The sequence below is a fragment of the Trichechus manatus genome, unplaced genomic scaffold (genome assembly GCF_000243295.1).
Source record: "Trichechus manatus latirostris isolate Lorelei unplaced genomic scaffold, TriManLat1.0 scaffold00204, whole genome shotgun sequence".
In the NCBI taxonomy this organism is placed as follows: domain Eukaryota; kingdom Metazoa; phylum Chordata; class Mammalia; order Sirenia; family Trichechidae; genus Trichechus; species Trichechus manatus.
The window spans coordinates 370,912-378,477 of NW_004444140.1; positions in this window are offsets into that span (position 1 = coordinate 370,912).

Below are 7,566 nucleotides of genomic sequence, written 5' to 3' on the forward strand. Positions count from 1 at the left end.
GGTTAGCTCACCCTAACTAAAACAGAAAGTAGATAAATTGCCGAAGTTTACTGTGTAGAAATGATAAAACATAATGTTGAATGTGACCTTCTGATCCCAACCTGAGGGCTCTTCTCATCAGATCAGACCAGGTAGCATGAACTTGATAACCTCTATCTTTCAGAATCTTTCACTATTCCAAGAGTAACATTTTTTTACCTAGCCCAGGTATGACACTGTTTTTGTTAGTTGCCGTCAAGTTAATTCTGATTCATAGCAACCCAATGTATGCAGAATAGAACTGTTCCATAGAGTCTTCAAGGCTGTGACCTTTTGGAAGCAGATCACCAGGCTTATCTTCTGAGGTGTCTCTGGCTGTGTTCAAACCTCCAACCTTTCGGCTAGTAATTGAGTGCTTAACCATTTGAACCCCCTAAGAATCCTAGTCTCACCTTCCCCCTCTCCCTTTCGTAAAGGATCTGTAACCCAGGTTTGCTGTCTCATGGGTTCATCTTCATCAGATAAAAACATCTGGCTTGTCTACCACCTGAATTCCAGCAGAGGGAGACTCACCCACCCTGCTGAGATGTTCCCCAGAAAAAGGGGAACGGCTCTTCAATATACCGCAGGTAGACACTGTGGTTTGGTGTAAAGGTGGTGACAGAGCCGGTAGTCTGGGGAGGGTCCAAATCTCTTGAGAGGCAAGTAGATTTCTTCCTCCACACACAGTAGGCCAGCAGCAGTTATGGTCTCCTCCACATCCTATCTTCTTGTAGGCTGGTAGCTATTTATTCAGCAAGTTAGAAAAGCCGAGGCTGCTGGAAACTTAAATCTTCCCGAAGAGGGTGTTCCTCACCCCTCTTCCCCCAGGCAAGGTACCTTTTCAAGACAAGAGAGTTGGAGAAGTCAGGTAAAGTGGAAGAGGAGATGAGGAACAATGCAATAATAGGGTGGAAAGGGAAAACTCAGCCTGGAGATGTAGATACAAGAGGCATCGGGAGATTTTCTGGCCTGGGACTCCAAGAGAATTGTCCTACTCTAAATGTCAGAGTCAGAGTCATAGAATTGTATTTCTAGAGCTGGGTAAACCTCCAAAGTTAGCATGCCTAATGCCGTCATTTCACAGAGAGGGAGTGGAGGACCAGACTGACTAAGGGGCATGTCCAAGGTTACAAAATTCGTCACGGGTAGGATTAGAACCCAGACCTTTTTGACTCCCAGACCAATGTGCTCTTTGCAGTTTTCTACATCACTAGCAGGTCTAATGGGAACCACTCAGTTTAAGGAGCTGGAGTAGCAGATGTAATTAGGATACTAAGTGCTGGAGTGTGTGGTCTCCAGGGACCCATCTCTTGATGCCCTTGGCCAACGAGAGCCTCCCTGAAAGCCTTTCCCTGCTTCTATGCAAAGCCAGCTCCCAAAATCCACTAGGGACTGACACAGTCTGACTGTCTGGGGCGAGTCTCTCAATTCCAAGCTGAAGCAGGAGTGGGAACATCTTCACTGAGAACTCCAGAGCATCTGGGAAGGGAGAATCTCCAGACTGGAAAGGCATGGAAATTTCCCTGAACCCAGAAGCATGCTTGGAATAGTATCAACTGCCGTATCACCACTCCAGCCCAGCCTTGTTAGTGAGGCAAGCCGCAATCAGGGAGATAATTAGCTTGCTGTTATTTATTCCCTGCGCTAATCAGCAGCCCACTGCTTGCACAGTGGAGAGGGCTCCGGCCCCCAGAGCTGTGGGGGTTCTCGGGGACCTTTAGTTACCAGCCAGGAAACAAGTAGCAGAAGACAATGGGCTGGGGAAGGGGAGAGAGGGAGGAGACGACCCAGGCCCCAGGCCCCAGGCACTGCAGGTTTCTGCACAGTGCACAGATTCCTGGGGAGAAGTGGCCTGAGGATCACTGGGAGCCCAGGGCAGCACACCACTCCTCCTCATTTTGTTCTCAGGGTATGGGCCCTGGTCGATAAAGGGCGGCTGGTGTTCAGCTCCCTTTCTGCCTCACTGCAGTCAAATTGCCTTTTTCCAAGGCAACTTTCAGAAAAAGATGACATTTATCAAAGCCTGCTGAGTGGTGACCTTGGTGGAGGGAGAGAGGGCAGGTGTACTGTCGGTGGCAGCAGTCAAAGAAAAAGAGGAAAAACCAGGAGGGAAAGGAAATGCTTTCAAGCCTCAGAGTTGTTGGGATGATCATGAGGAGATGACTCTAGGTTTGGGGACAGCTAGTCCTTGCTCAGCTGCACTCACTTCTGTCCTCTTCAGCCTCATCAGCACACTCTCACTAGCAGTCCCTGGCTTTCCAGCCCAAATATCAGGCTGAAGACACCCTATTCAAATAATAGTCTCAGAAGGGCTCAGATCTGCGATTTGATAGCTTTGAGAAATATGGAACCATAGGATCAGTGGCAGTTCCAGAATTTCCATATAGGACAGGCTAAGGGCACTTGGTTGGAAGGTGGAGGTGTAGAGGGGAGCTAGAAGAGTTGTCTTGAAGCTGTGTTTGCAGAGCAAGCACATTGTTTTTTACATATATTGTACATCTGTTTGGAGTGGTATGGCTAACATCCCCCAAGCCACACCTGGGCCTGACAGTTGCACAGGGTACCAGAATTGGAAGGGGACTTAGGGGTCATCTGGTCAATTTCAGGCCCCATGCAGGACCCTTCCACAAGTTTCCTTCTTTCTCTTCTCTGGTGTCCTAAGCTCTTTACACATCGGCTCTTATAGAACCTGCCACCATGCATCATGACCATCTATATCTGTTTCCTTTACCAAACCATGGCACCTTGAGAACAGAGACTGTTATTTTTCTATCTTTGTATTCCATTTTCTACTCCTATACACTCACAGGAGTTCTTGCTATATGTAAATGGGTATGTGTGTGTGTGATAGAATGAATGAACAAACAAATGAACATCTGTATAAAGTGATCATCCAGTCCCTGCTTGAATGCTTCCAGTGATGGGGCATTCACTACCTTAAGATGCCTTTCCATTATTCGACAGTTGAAATGTTAGACAACGTTTCTGTGTATGGAATGGAAATCTGCTTCTCTGTTACTTTCATAGCAGAGATTCTCAACCCAGGAATCCATGGAAGGGCTTTAAGAGGTCCATGTCCTTCCCAAAAAATGTTTGTGTCTCTGCTTATATGTTTAGAGGGAGGAAATCCACTGGTTTCACAAAGGGGTCTGTATGACCAAATTTTAGAGCCATACTCCCTTTCATTACTCCCTCTTCCTCATGAAAACCTATACTAGAAAAACTGTGAAACGTTAAAGTGCTTACTTTTTAAGATTTTCCCTCCTTGCTTTTCTTTCTTTCTTTTTTGTGGATAGTTATAAATTTAATATACAAAAAGCAATACCTTTTGTTTGTTTTTTAATATTTTTTATTGTAGTAAATATTTATGTAACAATTGCCATTTCAATAATTTTTACATGTAGAGTTTAGTGACCTTAATTATGTACATCACGTTGTTCAGTCATCACCCTTATCCATTCCCAAATTTTTCCATCACTCTTAACAGAACCACCTCACTTTTCAGAAGAAAGCAGGCCCCCAAGTTGTTATGGTTTATGCCATATATCTTGAGCAAAATCAACTCTGCTGCTCTAACTACAGCTGACTGGATGGGAAATTGACCAGGTGCCGAAATTAACCATGTGTGGGTGGGGCACACAGAGGTCAAAGGAAAGGGCTTGATAAGAATTCTGCCCAAAAAGATGCTTCATATTGGGAGGGTAGCATTTTGACTCATTCAAAGCCTCTCTTTGGGAAATAAACATCCTGGTAGAACCCACAAGTTTCGGGTTTCTAGCCTCTTTGTGCTATTCCAATCCACTGTTTCAATTCTCTCTAAGTCTTAGAAGCACTGGGTTAATGGAGACTACAGGTAATACGACAACTCCCCAGGTACCCTGCGGGTTCCTACAATAAACCTCTCTCCCTGAAACCTGTCAGGTAGGACTCCTCTTTGCAGTTCCAAGGATTCTGTCTAATACACACACACACACTCTTCAACTTTCACAGGTGGTTATTATGATCTCTTCCCAAGGAAAAAGGCCCCCTTGCTAATCATGTCTCACATATGAGCTACCAAAGTATCCTCCCTTATTCCTCACAAAAATCCTGTAACAGAGGTTCTCAATTTTGAGGATACATAGAATCACCTGAGATCATCTTAGATACAGTTTCCCAGGCCTCCATCTCCAGAGGTTCTAAGCAAGTCACAGGTGGACCCTGGAATCCTCTTTTTAACCCTTTCATGACTGTTGGGCTATATGGTAGCCCACCCACTTTTTCTGCCTCTCAGGTTTATTGGGAAGCTGCTTTGCCACTGAAAGTACATGCTGCCACAAGTCAGGGGTGTGCTGCAAATTACTGTTTCTACAGGGTTTTGTATGAGGTGTGTGAATTTTGGTAAGAGAAAGAAATTTTGAAAATTTTTTTGGGGGACACTGTATGTTCCTCTGAACTCTAGGGGGCCTCTGGGGTAGAATTAGTGGGACACTGTCTGTCCCACGGGACTTAGAGAGTAGGATTGTTATAGGTGGCAAAAAAAAAAAAAAAAAATCCGTACTACCTGTCTTAATCATCTAGTGCTGCTTTAACAGAAATACCACAAGTGGATGGCTTTAACAAAGAGAAATTTGTTTTCGCACAGTCCAGTAGGCTAAAAGTCCAAATTCAGGGCTTCAGCTCCAGGAGAAGGCTTTCTCTCTTTGTCAGCTCTGGAGGAAGGCCCTTGTCATCAGTCTTCCCTTGGTCTGGGAGCAACTCAGGGCAGGTACCTCAGGTCCACAGGACGTGCTCTGTTCCCAGCACTGTTTTCTTGGTGGTATGAGGCCCCCAACTCTCTGCTTTCTTCCCTTTCCTTTTAACTCTTGAGAGAGAAAACATGGCGCAGGCCACACCCCAGGGAAACTCCCTTTACATTGGATCAGGGATGTGACCTGGGTAAGGGTGGTGTTACAAACCCACCCTAATCGTCTTTAATGTAAAATTACAATCACAAAATGAAGGACAACCACACAATACTGGGAATCATGGCCTAGCCAAATTGATACGAACATTCTCGGGGTGGGGGGGGGGGACATAATTCAATCCATGACACCACCTACCAAAAATTGAACAACACTCAATGACTCAGAATGCTTCCATTAATGAAAACACATAGTATCAACAAAAAACTCAAAGCAGAATATAATTGGTCCTGTTAAGCAAGTTCCTTGGAGATGCTGATGTAAACAGTCTGAGGCTACACATGGAGAACACCACCCTAAAGGGTAGTGTTTCCCAACCACCCTAATCATCAAAATGCTTCCCAGACTCCTTCCATTCTGATTCATCAGGTCAGGAGCCCTGGAATTTGTACTTTCAACAGGGCAGGTGTCATAACTCCTATTTTATATGTGAGAAAACTGAGACCCAGAGTAACTGATCCACAGTCACACGGCTAGTAGATGACAGGGGTGAGACCAGAACCCAGCTCTCTTGACACTTAGTTCAGTGCTCTTTCCACTGAGCCACAAAGGCCATATCACCTAGGTAGGGTCCTGAACATAACAGGCAATTGATAAATGTTTTTTAAATGAAATAAAACCACATCTCTTACTTTCTAGCTTCTAAAGGGAAGAAACTATTTCTAAAGCATATTTGCATTCCACTCCACCCAGCCTCACCCGCAAGCTTGTAACACACTGCTCTGCCGGAGGGCTCCGCAGATGTTTGTGAGTGAATGCATAGGAAATGATTACTGGACTGCACACTGCTCCATTAACTCCCTCTGGCTGTGCTCCAGACGGTGAATAAGTTGTCTAGAACCGAACATGATACTCCAGTTATGATCTGAACCAAACTGAGTACAACAGGGCTTCCTTTGCCTGTGGTTTTGAAGAAACTGCTGCCTGTTTTGGGGAGCCAGACTTTGCCCTTCCTGCTGCTCTGGTGTGTGCCCTCAGGGGAACTGACTGCTAGATTACTGGCCCTGGGCATTCTCTGCTCCTTCAGCCCCTGCATTGGCTTCCTAATCCTAGCCTCCCATTCCATGACATTTAGAACTCTGCTCTGCCCATAACCTGGCCTGGAACCCTGGAATGCAGACCCTGGATAGGGTCACACATCACAGATTTTTCCCTGTTCTATCTGCTTTGCACTGTCCCTGGAAGTGCCATGGTGCACTGAATCCTGAACAAGGATGCAGGAGAAAATCTCCCCACATTTATAAAGTGCCCTCTATATGTGTTACCCACCACCCATCTGTCAAGTTGTCATACAGTGATGGCTTGCATGTTGCTGAGATGCTGGAAGCTATGCCTCCGGTATTTCAAATACCAGCTGGATCACCACTGGTGGACTGGTTTCAGCAGAGCTTCCAGACTAAGACAGACCTGAAAGACAGACTAAGAAAGGCCTGGCAATCTACTTCTGAAAATTAGCCAATGAAAACCTTATGGGTTACAACAGAACGTTGTCTAACTTGCTTGCTTTGGACGTGGCATCAGGAGGAATCAGTTGCTGGAGGGGAACATCATATTTGGCAAAGTAGGGGGCCAACGTGGGGGAGGGAGACCCTTGGTAAAATGGATTGGCACAGTGACTGCAATGATGGACTCGAACATGCCAGCAATTATAAGGATGATGCAGGACTGGGAAGTGTTTTGTTCTGCTGTACATGGGGTCACCATGAGTCAGAGTCTTCTCAACACTAGCTGACAACAACATTGTATGTTAGAGACTCTGTTCAAGGTGCTTTGCATGCATGAACTTATTAAATTTTTACAACAACCTCGTTAGATTAGGTATTTTATCCCCATTTTATAGGTTAAGTAACTGGCTCAGGTCAGTGAGTGGTAGAGCCAGGATTTGATTCCAAGAAGCCTGGCTCCAGAAACTACACTCTTAACCATAAATCTGCCTTCCCTCATTAGGTTCTTAACTCAGCTCTGCCATTAACAAGCTTGTGAACGTGACTGGTAAGGTCTCTTCCAACCCTGGTAGTCTAAAGTTCTCTCATTACGGGCAAGGCCCTGCCTGGCTAGCATTATGATTAGCCTGAGAGTCGGCTAAGACCAGTATAAGTGGTTGAAGAGTAGAAATGTGAAATTGTGTTTGTGATGAGTAGATAAGGACCCATAAAGCACAATGAGAAGATGAACATCTTGATAAGCGAAACATTAGTTGAACTATGTGTTGCTGTTGTTAGGTGCCATCGAATTGATTTTTCCCTCATAGTGACCCAATGTGACAGAGTAGAAATGCCCCGTTGGGTCTTCTAGGCTATAATCTTTGTGGGAGCAGATCGCCAGGTCTTTCTCCTGCAGAGCCACTGGTGGGTTCAAAGCAGCCGAGCACTTAACCATTGTGCCACCAGGGCTCCTTAGTTTAACTATAATCCACCCCAAACTCATAAAAGCACTTACTTCCTAAACTGAAATACAACACAAACTAGTCAAGGATTCATATGATATGGAAATAAGCTGAGAAGTCTCAACATAAGCTAGGATTTAATTTTAGATTAAATAGAGGCCAATCGAAAGAGAGGGTTGCATGTACATGAAAAGAAAAGATTTTCAGACTTACAAC